At 40.6% G+C, this 19,443-nt stretch overlaps 1 protein-coding gene across 2 annotated transcripts in view; it reads left to right on the top strand.

Annotated features, from left to right (window-relative positions):
* Positions 1-19,443, top strand: part of ptprub (protein tyrosine phosphatase receptor type Ub) — a 191,727-nt gene that overhangs the window by 75,373 nt on the left and 96,911 nt on the right. The window lies entirely within an intron of this gene.

Raw genomic sequence — 19,443 nt, 5'->3', positions numbered from 1 at the left:
TGTCCCTATGATGCGACTATCTAAGCAGACTTCTGTCCTCACAACACGAGTAACCAAAGTCCTCACACACACACGTTTTCCATTTCACTGAGTCTTGAGCTGCACATTTGCACCTGCATCTCAGCTTATGGCTCACTCATTTGTTCACTTTCTGCCCCTTTCCCCCTCAAAAAGTATTTTATCCCATCTAACACTGAGTTTTATTTCACTCTCTACTATATCATATTATTGAGAATGAGATGACATTGCAGTTCTGTTTCTGAGCCCTGGTTGGTGCAGTACAAATGCCCTCGTGCTCAGACATGTTGCAACAGACTGGCGGCTAGACTAAGATCTCGGCTCCAATTCTCTGGAGAGGGCAAGCAGTCTATGGAAAGGGCGGGCAGTCGAACACCAGCTACTGCCTTCCCAGCATGTGCTCATTGCTGTGGCTTTGTATTCCTCTGGGTGTGAGGGCGTCCTTTGTTTTCTATTCAGATGCCTGCTAACATGTCAGTCTCAAGACACTCCATCTACTGTACCCTAGTATGTGTACTGGGACTGTCTACCTCAGTTGAATTTCAGGTGCAGTCAAACAATCCCTAACTTTGTTTTTTTTTTTTTTTTACATTCTTTCTTACCCCGTGTGAAGAAAAGTTCTTAAAAACACACACACAGCAGAACTTGCTGCAGAGAACTGCTAGCCAATTAGTGACTAATCTAATGATGCACAACAATTTCCGCAATGCAGTGGCCTATCTTTTTTTTAATTGAATTAGGAGAAGAGCAAAATAAAGCAGATATTCCCTCCACATTTCTCTGAGCTTGATTACAGAAAGCACAGACTGTTAAACATTCCAGCGGCTGGGTCAGAGTCCTGCTATCTTCTGCTGCGATTAGAGGGCCAGATAACCAAGATTTATTAGCCAAACATCCCAGCAATTAATTAGGAAGCGGGGCTAGACTAATCCTGTTTCTGCGGGCTTTAATGGGTCGACTCCTTACGCTACGAATAGGAGCACTTCAAAGACAAGGCGAATAAGGAAAGGCTTAAATCAGCTCCCTCATATAAGCAGACGTGTTGGTACTGTACAAATGTGTGCCTGCTTCCTGTGTTTATGAGTGTGTGCTTAAAAAATCCTATCCAGAGATATAGTTTTTTCATAAATGTGTATGTGAATGGACACGTGGACCATTCATGCTTGTTTACATAGACAGGGAGCCGCTTTAAATCCTCCCTGTGACGTATTAAGCATAAAGGTTTAGCCCCATCCACACTTCAAAGGCTTGTCTACACAAATGCCGCTGGCTTTCGGGCCCCACCTTCCCCACCCCTTGTGGTTCTGCTTGAATTCCTCTCATGAAGTTCGCGCCCTGTGAGGCTCAACAGGTCACTGCACCACGCGGAAATGTACAGTCTGCCCTCTTTGCTCCTAACATGCTTGGCATTTGGTCTCATAAGACCTCTGGGACTTTTAAATGCAATGCAAGCAGATGGCTGATAAGCTTTGTTTTGGCTATTAAGTAAGCCATCTACTTTGGGACTAGTGCGATTTTTTTGACTCTAAAGTCAAGAGAAAAAAAAAAAGCTGAATTTAGCTGAAGGAGCACTAACCAGTGTATGGAAAAATGGGACCGTGCATCCTGAATTATCAGTGGTAAAATCAGGGAAAAAGGTGTTTAACTGAGAGAATTGTGATATTGTGTAGTCACAGCACAATGTGCACTGAGGTGAAGACATTTAAACACATATGAATTTGGTGCATTTAAGACCACTAAAGATAATGAAATTATTAGATATTTGAAGTAATTTTGAAGTCATTTATGATGTGGAGTAACACTTTTCAGGTTTCTAATCTTAGACTCTATTTCGCAGAGTCTTGAGTGAATAATTGTACCTTTTCATTAAACACTTCACCTGAGCTGTTCTCATATGACATTTAATTTAATTCCCCACGTATGGCACATTTCGAATGTTAAATTAGATTCATGCGTAAAAAAGATGCACATATTTCCACATGATACAATGGTGGCATACAGCTTTTAGTATAGCAGCTTTTTTCCTCTAGTGTGGTCAGAATTAATTGGATGCAGTGTGTAGTTTGATCGGCGTCCTGGTGATCTCATTACAGGGAAGTCCACTGATTGGTTTAGGAAATCTGGACGAAGAACACCTGCACACTTTGGTCCACTGTGGACTGTGTGTTTGGCAGTCCACAGGTGTGAATAAGGATCATGATATGGCAGTAAAGAAGCACATATGTGCAAGCTGTCTCTAAAAAAGCATGTGCATGCTCAGTAAACACCAGCTGGACAAACAGAGGTTAAAAACATTCTTTGGGTACCAGGTGCCCATGCACCTGTTTATACTGTGAAACCAATGTCCTCATGACTTAACAAAGTTACTTCTGAGCACTATACTCCTTGGCTGCCTATACAGTAGAGCCAGCCGGTGGATCCTTCAGTCTCTGTCCATCTGGCTCTATTGTTGATTGGCAGACAGATTGGCTGATGAGTGCAGTCTGGATGTAGAAGCAGAAATAGGGCCTTGAGCTTGCAGGAGCTCCCCTAGGCTCAGGCTTGGCAGAGCTTTTTAGAGCTCTATTGCAAACCCTCTGAAAGCGAGCACAGCAGTCTCCGTGGTTGCCTAATGGCCATGCTGCAGCTCTTCAGAGTTTGGCAGTTGACAGTTTCTGATCCTTTTTAAGCAAGAGGTGCAGATAAAAGACCCGACAGACAAGGAGGTGAAGTGGAGTCTGAGTTGTCCGTCGAGATTTAAAAAAAAAAAAAACTAGGCGAGTTTTGGGGAAGGAAAAGCTTTTGTGTGCTTTGTTTTATTGATTATTTTAAAGTGAGCTTTGTAAAAATGACAGTGCTTTGCAGAAACACTGAAGATCGCTACTTTAGCTTTCTGTAAATTTGCAAACCTTGTGCGCATTAATTCCCTCGTGACTTGCTGGCAGCAGAAAACGGTACAAGAGAAATGCAACGTGCTGTTCAGAAGTAATTGTTTTCTTATTTCTCTAAATCTCATGTGGAAGGACAAACTGTATCATCAAAATGTAGATTAAGTAAATAAAAAATGCTTTCACTGTATATATTCAGCCTAGCTTCTAGTCTGAGAGGACACCACTTTGCTGGAGGGCAGACATCCCAGTACTGAACCGTGTTTTAACTCATCATCTGGTCACCTTAATGTACACAGATAGACAAGAAAGAAGCAGAATTTAATGCCAGTAGCAGATTATAACAAAAGTGATCGCAGAAGAGCACAAATACATCACTGCATGCAGCAAAGGAAGGAAAAAGTCATGAGGAATACTGAGTCTAAATTTGTTTTTCCTGTGTCTGTTTTAATCACTCTTCATTGTATTTTACTGTGCATAGTTGCATACCCAAGGCAGTGTGCTGAAAACAAAGACTCAAAGTGTGCGGCTGTGCTGCCTTGCTGCATTTCTGTCTTTTTTTTTTTTTCTTAGGGTTTTGCTCTCCTCTCCTAGTGTTGTTGTCAGGACAAGGATGTCACACCACAGAGAGGCGCCACAAAGAGGGCAGAGAAAAAAAAAATCACTCTGCTCTCAGCCAGCCAGATATAGTAATCGATGGGAGGTTAAACAAAACAGAGGAAGAAAGCATACTTTCTGCCAAGCTTTGGAAAACAGAAACCACTTTTATGGTAGAAAATCAAATGGGGTGTGTTCTGGATGAATGTGATTCTTCAGCAGCAGAAAATAGTGATGGCTGCTTACATTCATAGTGTTACAAAAGAAAGCTGCCAAAAATATCATGGATTGGCTATTATTGGTACTCATCCAACCATTTTCTTAACAGTTAATCCAATTCAGGGTCGCTGGGCTGCTGGAACCTGTCCCAACTGGCATAAAGCAAAAGGCAGGATACACCCTGGACAGGTCTCCTAGGGCTAACATAGATACACAGACAACCATTCACTCTCACATTGAAACCTATGGCCAATTTCAAATCGCCAGTTAATGTAACAAACATGACTTTGGGCTGAGGGAGGGAGCTGAAGAACTCGGAGAGAACCCACGCAGACACAGAAGGCACACGGGGAGAACCTTCCAACTCCACGCTGAAGGGCCCCGCACAGTGATTTCGGCATCTGTTGCTTTAAACGTAGTTTTGCAGTTATTCACAGCTTCCATAATATACCGTTACATTTGCCACGCGGCCATCTCGACACACAGCAGGTGTTTGTTTTCAAACAACAGGCATTTCTCATCAGATGATGACTACAGTCCCAACAGTGCTTATGGCACTTTGCTGCAATCATTCATTTGCATAAAACATAAATAAGAGAATATTGTATGATTATTGAATTTCGCATTCTGTGAATATGCAGAAACATATTTACGTACTTGCGCTCCATAGCTGGTAACTGGCAGCACCGATGGTTACGGTTACGGTGAGTGCAGCTGTTTAATATACCTGAGCGTTTTTCTGGGATGTTCTCCCAGGATTGCCATCCTACTCTAAAGATGAGTCAGATATGAGGACTAATGGTGCCTAGTGGTGATGGGTCAGCCACATTTCCCCGTGTACATGAATAAAATTTAAACTAAAATGCACTTATTTTTTATTTATTTATTTATTTTTTACAGCAGATAAAACACATCACAGGGGAAAAAAGAGTTCATTAATAACTTTAAATATGTGTTTTTCATTTTCATGAAACAGTAACAAAAACACCAGTACAGCACATGCCAGTATTGCACTAGCACTACAAACTTACTTATATTACAAGACAAATATATGATTTACCCTCAGTGGTATCTAGCCATGCACATATTTGCAAAGATCCAGAGATATATGGATTTAATATATCTGGCTCCATTTCACTCTTTGTAACTGGCAAAGAACCAATTTCCACTGCACATGTTATAGTTTTTCTAGTGAAATTAAGTAACACAGTTTATGACAGCATTTAAAAGTGTTGTGAGACCTTAAGAAGCACTGATCACACTTACAGCTTTGATGTGGTAGAAAAGCCATGAACTGAATGTCCACGGCTCATGAATGTAGCTACATTTGCTGTGGACAGCAGTGAAAATGTTTGTTTTCAGATACAGCACGCTGGGTAGATTTTTTTTCTAAGCCTCACCTCAGTAGCAGAAAGCAGCTGTCAGTGCAGACTGTGGATTATTAAGACTAACTTTGACAATAAGATATGTAACTCTGTGACTGAAAGAGCTACGCTGAATTGATGTTTGAGAAAAAACTCACTGAGAAATAGACCTTTTTGACAGCAGACACTTTGGTAAGAAAAACATGTTTTGTTTGAATCACAGTAAGCCCTGACGTACTGATTTCTTTTTAGGTTCCACTCTATAGTAGCGGCTCTGTGGCTAAGCAATCAAGAGTTTTTCTGACGGTATCACGCTGATGTTCAAGATTCAAATTGGATCTTTTTTTTTTTTTTTTTTTGCCCTTAAATTATTACTTGTTGTAAAAAAAAAAAAGAAAAGAAAAAAGAATTTGAGCTTCTGCTTCAGAACTACTGTCCTATAGGTGTAAATCTGGTTCCTTTACAGTCTTTCACATTTTCTGTGTTGCACCCCGTTCTTCTGTAATCCTTTAGGGAATCACTTCTAATTTTCATGCAACTGTAGAATTTTCAGTTTTCTAAAAAACTTGCCTGACATTTAGATGGATTGAAAGCTAATTAGGAAGCCAACACTAACATGAAACTGAAGCAGTTAATTGCGTTATCAATAAGTTTCATTATTAACAACAGTATTTTTCTTGTACCATAGAAAATATTTGTGTCAATGGAGTATATGGGCCTTAATTAAAAAAAAGAGACCTGTTCTTAATTGCTTTGTAAATTTCCATAAATTGTTTACATTTATGGAAATTTCTAAGGAAATGTGTGCAGCCTTCTTGGTAAAGCCCAAGGTCAGAGCTACAGTAGCTGTCACAATGATGAGTGCTTCTTACTGTGCTTTAACGTCTGTCCACCAAACAGGAGGGATTGACAGTTAATCACAAGCACATTACACCTCCGGGATGGGCGGCACTGCAGCCGCCTGCCTTTGGCTCCAGTCTGCCTGTCATTATGATGACTTTGCGGCCTATCAGTGTCTGCCTGAGATTTATCTCTCTGGCACTAGACTGTGGCCTCATCTTGGGCTGAACCTGGCAACTGTCCATCCATCAGCCGCTGAAGCCCTTCTGCCATGTAGTGGACGCAATCCCTCTTTCTGCGCAGTGCCATGCTGCCACATGGCAATGCTGTTGTTCACACTGGTCATTCAGTCAGTGCAAATATACGAATGCAACACAGTGTCAGCGGAACTAGCAATGGGCCGCCGCACTACAAATCTGCAGAGCCAGGAAGAAGCTCTGTCATTGCTGAAGCACTTTAAATGTGTTGACATCCAGTAAGGGAGCCCTGACAGGGTTTATTGGGACTTGAGTGTTACGGGATGAATGGTATTGCTGGGCAATGTGTCTGGTGACAATGGTGAAGGCTCTTTTAAAACAAGTGGAGTAATTACTAAAAAGCATGCCGGAGGCCATTTAAAACCGCACGTGTTTACATCACTGTGACACGAATTTCAAGATTCAGTTGCATATACGTGCAAACGTGCTTGCATGCGTGCATGAAGACGATGGAAGAGAGGAAAAAGAGGAGGTTGTGTATGAGGATGTTTTTGTTTCAGTGTTTTGATGTGCCAATTTATCACTGTTGACTCCAACACCTTGGGATATAGCGAGCCTGGAGCAAAACAATTAAATCTCAACAAAGCCGACTTTCAGTGGAGCTTCAAAAAAAACCCCCGACAAAAGCAACAAAAATATCTTTCAAGTGTATGTAGTAAAACTACTGTGTTTTTCTATACATAATTGCCCCAGAAGTACTTTGAAAATTACTTCTTATCATGTGAGCATTTGTCAGCTGCCACTGATTTGCTTTCTTGACTAGCTCATTAGCTTTACATCCAGACAGATGACCAAACCACGGTGCCTATTTATTATGTGTCTGCGCCCTTTGTCCCTAGAAACCTCTGATTTTACCACAGGGGCATGTTACCATGCTGACATGTTAATGGGCTCAATCATTGATAACGAGGAGCTAATGAAAATCTAATCCAAAACATTAGTCCGTCACTGCATTGTCTTCCTTTCTCTGAATATCAAAGACACAAAACAGCTATGCTTCTCTTCTGGGGAAAATTCTGCCACAGGTCTCATCAGCTCCTGAGTCACAGTCTCATCATTGGGAAAAAAAATTAACTCTACAAATTGAATCCTTTCAGTGTTTTAGTGCTATAAATTATATTAGACAGGTCCAGAAAAAAGGAAAACACAGCTGGGCTTTCCACTGGAGCAATGTTAAATTTAGCCTTTGTGTTAAATTTAACCTAAAGGAAATGAATTAGTGGACTTCCAGTAATTTATGCCTATTTTTTTCCTCTTTGGATATTGACAGTCAAGACTAAGATTAAGTAGGTTTAGAGAAAAATGGTTATATGGATATATATACACAGAGCACCAAACCTATGCTAATTTTGGCAATTCAGTTCAGTGTAACCTGGAACTGTTGAGATTAGAGGTGGGAATCACATGTCACAATACAACCCTCATGATGGTGATAATGTCATGGTACAGAGATCCTTGATGCAAAATGCAAATAAACAATACATTATTACAGAATAATACCCCCAAAGAGGCAAACACTACGAATCCTGTAATTAATAATCCTTACATTGTGCTGTCAGTGTATGTGTGTGTGTGCGTGTTATTGAATTTTATTCATGTGCCAAATAATTAGCTCTCTGATTGTCCCCCCCCCCAGCCATCCACAATTTCTTTTTCACTGCAAGTTAGTTAACTACTGCTCACTTTACCCTCAATATTTGATCGGCATCACCACAAGTAATCATGAAGTACCATAATCTGTGTGGGGCTCCTTCTTGCCCTAATAATATCAATATTTGGTGCTATTGTTTTTATAAAATACCTCAAGAGAAACTGGAACAGTACGTTGCAGTGTCAATATTCTGGCCCTCCTTTAGTCATAATGGGATGGATGTGTTGTCGAGGCAGTGTTGCTAAGGGGAGCCACTAATAGGCATGAAGCCCTTAAGGCCTGGTTGCTGCAGTGGAACCAAATGGGCAGGCTTTAGAAAGGAATGTGTGAATACCCTTGGCATTAAATGTAGGACAGTGAAGCGGAGCCATATGTGGATATTCTCAAGCTATTATTGTTCGAGCGCTGCACCTGAGTTACATTTGAACATATGCTCAGTTGTTAGGTGCACATAATTAGATATTATGAAAAGGCTGATTTATGGATACTAGCTCAAACATTTAATAATTATTGTTTATTATGTATTTTTTTGCATAAATATATTCCCTAGTCCCTGTGCTTGGGTTGAAGAATCCAGAAGAGTTCTCTACACCATACAAGTTTAATTCCGAAAATCAAATTTTTATGTAAATGTCAAGCAGCCACTGCATCTGTAATTAACTATTAAGGTTGCCTAGATACTGTGTTAGGTCTTAAGAGGCTATCACTATATCTGAGCATTTTAATTTGTGTGTTTATTTTTTTTTTTTACCTAATGGGAAAAAAGAATTCACACCTATTGCAATGATCTTAATGGATAGTGATTTAAAGAGGCACCACAGTTATCAATACTGTATTTGTTATGAAAGCTTTTTAAATAATACCATAGGGACAAACCATGTCTTTCAGGGCCGTGCGATGTGTTCTTTGCGGGTGACGACTGGCTGATAAAGTGCTGCTAAGTGCCAGGGGGTGAGGGTTATGGATTTCTGCAGCACCCCTGAGCCACAACTGAGAAAGATGGCAAGAAAGTCTCAGCTTCTTATGCCACATGCCCAGACTGTGGCTTTTCACAGCTTCTTGGCCTCCAGTATGCTACAGAGGAAGATGAGGGTGATCAGCCTGGCATATCACAGCTGTTGTCAGATCCACACTCCCAAATGTGAACCTTGATGCATCCTTTGGCTGTGGATTGTAGTAGAGTGAAACAGATGTAGACAAGAAATGCATTTGCAGGTGATTACTGTGATGGAAGAACACAGTGAGAATTAAAAAAAAAATCACAGTGGTTATTAAATATCTTTATGTATAATTACAAAAAAAAAACCCCACCGACCTACTAAATGCTGTTTCGCGCTGGTCTGGTGGACACTATGACATGTTCATTTTGTAGAAAAGTAGTGTGGGATTGCTCTTTAGCCATGCTGCTGAAAGTGATGCAGGGCTCATAGACATTTTACAGATTGAATGGAGACAAAATTAATCAGGGCCACTTGGTTATCTAGTTTGTCTTTTAGCAATAGAGGTTATAGCCTGATTCCATGGTTAATTGCACCTCTGACCGACCTTTGGAACCCCAGTGGAGATCTTATCCTCATTGTCTCATGTGCGTACACACACACACACACACACACACACACACACACACACACACACCACACACACACAGTTGCTAAGCACACTGTTGTAACAAAAAGCTGGCAGCTATACGTGGACACTGCAGGTAGCACAGACTTGTGAACAAGGAGGGAACAATGAAGTATGAAAAAAAGTGATTTAAAAGTGTCCAATTGTTGTTCATTTAAACCAAAATATCACAAGTGTGTATGGCCTGTTATCTGCTGCACAGTGTTACTTTGCTTTGGAGCTGCCTAAAAAAAAATCACTTCTCATTCACACAGTTAGAGTTCATCACTGTCTAAGTTTTAAGAATCCATTACATTTTAACAGAGCAGTATGCATTAAAAGTATAATTAGCATTTTTTTTCTTTTGCTTTTAAAGCCAAACTAATCTCTGTTAATGAGTTACCAAGTGTCTGATATACGATAGGTCAGGATTTGGCCAAGTGAAAGACTGCGTTTTAGTTTGTTCAGGGCTGCTGATGACATCCCTCTGTGTGTGTCATGCTGTGGTCAGAATGTGCAAAAGAGTCACTCGTACATGCGCACAAAGTGTTTTTGTTAATGCTGAATAATTTCTGTGTTCATGTTGTTCTACTGTTACTTATGGAGTGCTTTTTCCTTACTAGGGCTTGGTATGATTAGCCTGCTCCATGGATGGTCAGTCATGTAGTGCTAAGAATACACAGGATTGCAGTGGGAGATTTTTCTGATTAACAGACCTTTAAGCACATAAGAGGAAATAATCAGTAAAAAGACTTGAGCTATGGCTTTCTGATTTCCCTCAAGTGCTCCGTTTAGTCCCGACATAAGAGTTGGGTACTTTTGTACCTAGTGGTATTCTTAACCATGTCCAGTTTAATTAAAGGTACAATTTATGTGTACAGTAGCTTTTCTGCAAATTGAAGGGGAAGCTTAAATATGTGGACCCCATGTGACTGCTTCTGTAATCATGTGTTAAATATAGTCCTGTGTTTACTGACTGCAGTTTTATTTGTCTGAACAGACAGGTAGAGCCTTTTTGGAGTTCTAATGATAAACAGAAACAGACAGTCAGGAAGTGAAAATCTTTCTTCCCTCCTCTTTTTTTTTTCATGTCCACTCAGCTGCTTCTCTTCTGGCCAAATCTGGCAGTTGATCCTGAACTGCCTGGAGGACAATTCAAAAGGTCAGCGCCAGCCGCCTCTCTCCTTGGAAGGAAGACAACAACACTTGCTGACGTGGCCTTATCTTTCTCAGATGCTGGAAGGCACTAGCTACTTTGACAATAGCAGTTGTAATTCATTTATTTGCGCTTGAACATCAGTCCTCATCTGGCCTCCTACTCCCTTACACTCTTCGTTTCTACCCGGTGTGCAAGAGCTGTCCCTAGTGGGGTCGGTAATGGTCTGCTCACCCTCTAGGCGATAAAGACCTGTAGAGAAACCAGTCACGGTGCTTGCTTAGAACGAGGGGGAAAGATAAAGTCAAGAGCAGAAAAAGAAGATGAGTTGTTAACAGTGTAGATAAAGGAAAAGCACTGGAAAAAGGTTATAAGTGCCCCGTGGCACCGTACAGCCTAATTCAATACTTTTCTTTCTGTCACCTTTCGGTCTGCTTTTGCATTTTAAATTAGTTCCTTGGAGAACAGTGAAGTCAAAAAATGAGGACACAGGGAGCAGATAAATAAGAATACTTTGAAGTCCTCAAAATAGGAGATGAAAAATGATAAATTGATGAAGTGACTCTTCCATTATTAACATTTAGAAATGAATGACAGAGGAGATGCCATTTGAAGTTGATCTTTGGTCAATGAAAAATACATGCAGCCAGAGGGGCAGATTGTTTTAAAGAACAGAAAATGTCAATACTGTTCACTGCTTTGAATATTGTGTGTGGGAGAGTGAAGCTACTTGATGGATGACGGCGGTGATAATGAAAAATGATATGAATGGAAGAGAATGAGTATGACAGAGGTGGAGCTGTGAATGATAGAATGAGTGGGGGGTGAAAATGAGATTAGGTTCTGCACTTCAGGTGGTGTGTCAGCCTTGAGAATGGAAGACCTGTCAGTCCTTCATGCCCTGATGCAAAGCAGTAGGCTGCTCTATTGATCCAGCTGCAATGGAGAAGGCTCTCTATCCAGCTAGGCCGTGATGTTGTCACATGTTTAACAGTGTAGCTCGTGTGTGAGCGGACATGTGATCTTCTGTAGTAAATGTCAAATTTTTCTCTCTGGAAAAGAAAGAAAATGCCATTTCTATTAGATTCATGTTAGATGGCATAATGTGCACAGAGTAAATTCAGTTAATGCTTTCTGCTTTTGTTGAGCTTTAGATCCACTGAACTTCTCCTACAAACAGCAACTGTCCAGTCATAGCTCAGCAAGTACAGCCAGGCATGGCAGGGCTGTTAAGTTTTTCATTTCTCCGTGTGTTAAAAGTGTTGGTAAGGATATTTGGGCAACAAACAGCAAAAATAACAAAGGGAGTGATTTGTTCACAGAGGTGACTGCATATTTGGACAGGCTTGTGCTGAAATGGGACAAACTGGCAGGTGTTCCAACCGATAGTCTAAGAGGGAAAAGTGTTGGACTTTTGAAGCAGATGCAGGATGAAGTGGGTGAAATGAACCCCAAACTGAAACTGGTATTTTTATATTGGATTCTACACCAGGAGCTTTTGTGTAGGTCAGTGCTAAAAATTAACCATGTTGGTGATGTTGTAACTAAAACAGTTAATTCGAGCAAGGGCACCGAATCACAGTGTATATACAATACCTGTGTGTGTGTGTGTGTGTGTGTGTGTGTGTGTGTGTGTGTGTGTGTGTGTGTGTGTGTGTGTGTCTGGGGACACACACGCATATATGTATATATAATTCCTTTAATTTTATGTACTTAATAAACTGCAGAATCCCAGAAGTCAATTTGTAAGAAGATATTGTTGGAAAATTAAAATGAAGAGATGTGGTAACATTGTAAATCTCTTACAGATGAAAATGGATGCTGAAAAAGATGGCATCCATAATACTTTGCTGCCGCATGTGCAGATGAAACTGTTGTGCTGCTTTCTTTTTGAGTATAAGGTCAGCCTCAGCCTCTTAGTAGGAACACTCTCATTGTGTGTCATTGCTGTCAGTCGATTAAGTCTGTGTGATGTCTTATTATTGGTTTGTCCCTGTATGAGATCTTCCATTAGGAAGGGAAGTTGTCCATCCTCCCAACAGGTTTCCTTTATCAAAGCCTCCATCTACTTGTTTACATACCTGCAGGTCTGCCTCAAATTATCGATAAGGTCAGACAGGCGAAAAAAAAAACCCAACAAAGAATCACAGAACAATTTTATTTGTCATTTATTTTCTGCAGTGATGGATAATAAACACATTAACATCTGGTGTTAGTGGAAAGGCGTAATGTCTGTGATGTGGCACCTTCCACTGAAAGCTCTGTGAACAATTTCCCTACATAATGAGGTAGTTTTACATTTGTGAGCTACATTTCTCAGTGTGAGACAAACACCCAAACACCAGGAATGGGAATGTGCCTATCAAGCCAATGCCCCCCCCCCCCCCCCCCCCCCCCCCCCCCCCCCCCCCCCCCCCCCCCCCCCCCCCCCCCCCCCCCCCCCCCCCCCCCCCACACACACACCACACACACACACACAACACACACACACACAACACACACAAACATACAAACTTTATTTACTCATAGGATATTGCAGTGGCTTCCATAGTGTAGTGGTTTACACATTTGCCTGATGATCCTTGGTTTGATCCCGAGAGGAGACAGAAATCTGCCAAATCAAACACACCGAGCTACCCACTGTTGTGAATAAGAGAGCAGCTGAAAGAAGTAGCTTCTTCTTGTACTTATAGGATACTGCTTTACAGCAGGAAATAAACAGAGTTAGGTGACGTGGGACCCTCAGAGATCGAGTCTAAAATCCTACATGACCTCCTCAGAAGAGAGTGCAGGATGAAGACACCCAGAAAAGATGAGCATCAAGGCTGATGTGCAAAGAGGTGACCAGGGCTCAGACTAACAGTAATGGCACAGCAAGCAGCATCAAGGACATTTCTTAAACCCTAACACAGCAATTGATCCCATTAATGACAGACCTTAAGTCCTTTTAGTTTCTTGTGTATTTGAGATTACTTGGACTTTGGCCTTGGATTTTAGAGGAAAAAAGCTTTGCTGAGGCATGATTGGTGCATTTGTGGGGTGGGGAGATTAAAAAAAAGAAAGAATATACTTTATCCTGTTGTTGTGCTTTCATGTTATTTCCCCCATTTTCCTCTGACAATTTTCATTCTTAACAGCTCGATTTCTTCTTCACCCTTTTTATGCTTTGTTTATTTTGTGACCCCCACCTAAAGTATTGGTGCTGCAGTGCACAGTCCAAACCCCGTCCTCAGTTCATCGCCCCCTTTGTGTTCTGTGCCTGTTGTGGCTTGTCGCAGATAGTGTCACGTGACCAGGTTGTTGTCCAGCAGTGGTCCGCATGAATTATGATGTAGCAGATCAGTCCTAATTTTGTTATGAATGTTCTTTTGCCCTTGGGAAGAACACCAATGGATAGATGCAATTTTATCAGATTTTATGGCACTTTAGACTATAATTCATGGAAGGTGCTGCTGCGTATCTACTGTATGTGTGGGTGGGAGCACGCATTGTAGCATTAAACACTACAGTGTGATCTGAATAACTTGATCTATTTTCTCATATTTACCTTTTAATAATAAAAATTGTAGCATGAAAAAGAGTAAGACTTGTAAATACATGTTAAATGCAGGTGATGGGCATCACAGGGCCTTACATTTGATAATAAATTGGCAAGTTCTGGTACAAAGACACTGATCTCTGAAATATTGTGCTGTAGTGACCCTGTGGCAAAACTCCCATAACCAGCATGGAACTGCTCAGGTGAAAGAGGCAGATGTGGAAAAACCACTGAAGATCTTCTGCTACCATAGTGATGGGTCTCGGTGTCATCGGATAGTCAGACCGTGATGAAGTGCATCAAAGGTGAAGATTAAATCAAGCAAAAATTAAATCAAACAGTGTCTGGAATCTGTTTGTATATATGTAGTAAATCAATTTGATGGCAGTATAGTTTTTTTTTTTTTGCCCGAGCAAAACCTCAGGGCCAACCTAGATGAAAGAGAAATAAAAAATATCCTCTTTGCCCAGACTCTTCTGGAAAATTGGGCTCAATTTACTGTCGGAATAAGATTTTGGCCATTTCTCCATACTTCTTAAATTCAACTGAAATGGCCTTCATCCTCAATTTAAGATCTCTCTCTACATTGATTTCTTTTCTATACCAGTAAGATCCAAAAGAATAAAAATAAAAATCTTCAAAATTAAGTCTCAGCTCTGCAGGTTTTATCTGTTCTCAGATGTGTCTCTCAGATCTGCACGATGTATCACAGTAATAGAGAGTATGAAAGATGGACGGAGCCACTGTGAAGTCACCCATTGGTTTTGGACTCCACATTTTGAAGCTTCAGTGTAAGTGTTTTGGCCGCTGCCACCGACGCCGCCATGTTGTTTTTTGAAGCCAGAAGAGAGAGACACACATATCGGCTAAATAGTGCTTTAATAATTGAAGGATTAATAAAATACTAGAATTTCAAAACTGAGGCACAGACTTGTGGACAGTCTGCATGCAGTAAGACATAATATTAATCAGATAAGCTATTAAAAATACTTCAAAAGGCTAAAAGAGTGCATGCACGTATTGCACGCACGCACGCACACACACACACACACACACACATACACTCACGCACAATTGAAGAAGTCCCGTCCAATGACTCAAAGAAAGAAGGCCTACCAGACACTGATTGGCAATCAGTGCAGGCACACCCCTACACCAAATATTCAGGTGGAAGAGTTATAAAAGAAAAAAGTAGTCCCTCTCAGAGTTGTTAGGAAGGGGGGACTATCCATAGAGGCTCAAACTGTATTTTGTCCTGCTTTTTAATGCTGTAAAGTGGCCATTTTAACCTGAGAGTCAATGGAGATTGACTTCCCTTTGGAGCCATAACTCCAGAACAATCACACCTAGGATGTTCAAATTCACACCATAGATGCATGTATTCAAAATCTCAGACACCTTCGAATCTTGGTGACTTTGACCTGAAGGTCAAGGTCAGGGACGTGTAAACGTAACTTGTGAACAGTGTGACCTAGGATGTTCACTAGACGCAGACTGTTCAAACTAGACCCATTGAACTTCCCACACTTGTTCACTGACTTTTCTACACCAGCACTTGACGGCCTGGAAGTTCTAATTCTTCACCTTCACCACTTCACGAGGTTCCATCCTCTTAATGAGGGTTGGATGCAATGGTTCTCCATCTGCTTCTGTCTTGAGCTGCATGGGCTTCCTCAGAGTAAGTCATTCCTGTCCACATTTTGCTGTTACCACTTCAGACTGTCCTCAGTCTTCCTCTGGGTAGAGACTTTTCCCTCCATCAGTGTTCTTTGGAGTGGGTTAAATGCATGGTGTGGCTGAAATACTTTAGCTTCTTAACTTCAGTGATCTTTACGAGGTGTTCCCTCATTTTGATCATTTCCAGGACTTCTTTGTCTTCTTCGCTTTCCATGATATTTTCATCATCCTGCAGTACATCCATAGTTCCAAACCTGTGTCTTCTAGCCAGTGTGTTGGAGATTGTCTGCACCATACACGACATTGGACCATACATAGCTGTGAAGAATCAGTGGTTCCAAGTAGGTGACTTTTATTACTTTTACATTTTTTTAAAAGATGGAGTGGATCATGAGAACTTCTTTATTTATCCACCAACTGTCTTGGATTACTATCTTAAAATAATTTTGGAGACATACAAAATTAACACTGTTGTGCAAAACACTCTGAATTAGTATTAGAATCAGTGTTAGCTGTAGTTACTAGATATTTATTTACCAATTACGCCATGTAAGCCAATTACAATCTGAAGAAAATAACATTTACGTCACATTTAAATGTATATTTCAGTTCTCTCAATAAAATATCCCATGCATAACCTAGGTACAATATCTGAGTGTGAGTCGTGTGGGTAAAACCTGCTTGAGTGTGCCCCACAGTGGGGAAGTACTCTCTGTCCCACTACCTCTTTGTGTCACAAACTGCCACCTCTTTGTGTCTACAGATTAGACGTCACTTTTGTTGTAGCACTTTGAAGGGGTGTGTTGGAGAAGCTCTGCGCAGTCTGTCATACTGAGCTGTAGTTTGTCTTTTTCATTGTATTTGCAGTTCAGTTGCTCGTGCTGTGTTTTTGACGCTGGTGCCTGTGATTGGTACCGCATGTTTAAGGTGATGATCTGCTCGCTGCTAAAAGAAAGAGCAGTGTAGGATATCACATGCTGACATGCTGAATTCTGTCAAGAGTGACTCACAGCCTGCATCCAGATGGATATGCAAGGCCAATATGATGAGCAATAACTCATTGTTTGTTCAGTATCCATTACTGCCAAAAATAAAGTAGCTCGCATTATTCTCAACACTGCATAAGGCTCACACTGACACCAAAGTCAGACAATGCTAAGATCTGAACCCTATCAGATTTTTCCTTTTTTTTGTGTGTGTTTATTGATTGCTCCATGAGGTTGTTAAACTCAAAATTAAAGAGAGCCTAGGAGCACAACTAAAGAACTGGGTTTCTCTAGTTATTTTCAACTTGTGCAGGATAATTAGTCAGTAATTGATTTGTTGTTTTGCTCCTTAATTCTCCCAAAGGGCAGTTCACCAGAAACAGGTCAGAATTCATTACACTCCTTAAAGGAAGATGGTTACTTTCTCATGAGGCAGAAAAGAAGAAACTGTGTGCAGCAACATTTGCCTCAGCAACAGTGTTGTGTATTACACATTACTCGTTACTCGTTACTTTCCTTAAAAGTAATATGGTACGTTATGTAATTACTTGTCCAAGAAAGTAACTTGTTACTCCTTACATTACTTTTGCGTTACTCCCTGAAATGACCTGAAACGCATCGTCACAGAAGTTTTTGTTAAAATATAAACCTGAGGCTACAGTCCCACACACTGACACAAATCCCTATCCTAATGAGAACACACTTACCATCGTTCTTTTAGTGTTTTTGTATGAACACAAAACCGAGAACAAAATGCAAAGTTAAAAACCAGCCCAAAGAGACTTCAAAGTGAGAGCCACAGTAGGAACATACACAGATAGAAATGGAAGATACAAGGCTATAAGCCTGACTGCTCATCACTGCCTCTGTTACCTGTTGAAGATCAGGCTCTGGCTGCTGGGCTGGGGTCAGCATACACTCAGCGCTCAGTAATGTTCTACACTTCTACCTGGTTCTAGGTCTCTCCTCTGCCGGCACATCTCTGCTCAGCAGGAAGCATGATATTAAGAAAGACTGCACTGTTTTAAATTTTTTTAAATTAGGAAGATTAAGCTGGCTCCACATTGCAAGGAATTCACAGTGATGTGATGACCAGAGACCATAGAAACATAACAACTAAAATAACAAAATAAAATGCTAAAAAATTAATGTAACCATGAGAATTGAGCAAGAATTCATTTGTGGTGATACAACAAACAACTATTTTATCATCAGAACTATACAGTTTTCAAATGTTGCTTTATAGACCTGAAATATATATTTGGATGTTTGAATACATTACAAATGCAGGTGGTACTGAAGCTAAAATGAATTGAGGTTAGAGAACAAATAGAGGGGTCAGAACCCTCCAGTTAGACTTGAGGATTTAGGTGCTTATGACACGCTGAAGGCTGGAGTCCAGGTGTTCAATCAATGAGCTGATGATGATAATAAAGGCAGACAAATTCTAGCTGAGGAGTGCTTTTCAGATAAATCCAAGGATTTTTTTTTGAGTGGCTGAACGGTGTCATTACTTTGTGTGTGCAAGGCAGTGACAATTCAGTCTGACCTCTTCTTTACTTTCCAAAAAATGACTCGCTAAGTTCATAACAATTTCTTCATCTCTCCAGCTTCTTCTAAAGATGTTGTTCAGTGTCTCTAGCTCAGGGTAAACCTAAATTGACTGGCCTTAAGGTTAATATTAACTATCCCATCTCTGCACTGCACTTGAAGTTGGACCATTTCGCAGGCGGCCCTTTGACCCTGATGAGGTCTTCTTTCTTTTGCTTTTTAAAAAAAAAAAAAAAAATCAACACTTTTCCCAAAGTGTCAGTTATTGAGAGGCAACTGAATAGGTGTTACCCTACCTTTTGTCATGCCTGTCCTTGCACAGGGCCCTGCAGAGATGTTGTGTCTCCATAATATAGACTTGGTAAACAAGGTCAGATCGAGTGTGCAGAGAGTGCTGCTGCAAAAACACATTTCCTCATACCATCATCCACAAAAACCCACTTCAGTTCAACATTTTGTGTCCTTCGTGTTCAGTTCATGCCGTTCAACACTGTTTCTCAAGTACGCCGAAGTCTTCTGACTTATGTCTGCTCAAATTAAATGAGACCTTCGTACTTTTTTTAAAGTGTTCAGTCCCTAAAGATAAATCTGATAAATTTGTTGTACATATACAATGTGTATAAGAAAGGAAAATAAAATCAATGCCTTTTTAATAAATGGATTACTTAACAGAAAAAAAAGAAACATTGTGTAGAAATAAATTTGATTAATTCCCCCTAATGTTTCCTTTTCTTAAATGTTTTTTTTTACTTAGCATTTTCAGCCCTCAGACACAAACATTTAATTAGGAGCAAACTTCGGCTTCCACAGAGGCAGAGCTTCGAAAACTTGCCAAATCAAATCAAGTAATATACATAATGCCCATACTAAGTGAGCTAATGTGGATTATCTCCCAGTGTATCAGGATTACCGCACAGAGTGTTTCCAGTACCTCCATTTAATTTGTCACAGTGTTTCCTTCATGGACTTTCATTTTTCTCCATCATTTGCTTTCACACACATGCGCAAAACCTTATTGAATTTATGACTTTGCCTACCTTCAATTTGAATCTCAAAGCAGGTTAAAGGGCAGCAGAGCGGCTGCTCTGTCTGTTCTCACGTGTCAGTATTGCAGAGT

This window comes from Archocentrus centrarchus, chromosome 16 (assembly GCF_007364275.1).
Source record: "Archocentrus centrarchus isolate MPI-CPG fArcCen1 chromosome 16, fArcCen1, whole genome shotgun sequence".
Classification (NCBI taxonomy): domain Eukaryota; kingdom Metazoa; phylum Chordata; class Actinopteri; order Cichliformes; family Cichlidae; genus Archocentrus; species Archocentrus centrarchus.
Note: the sequence above shows the minus strand (reverse complement) of the source record. Positions and strands in the feature narration are given on the sequence as shown.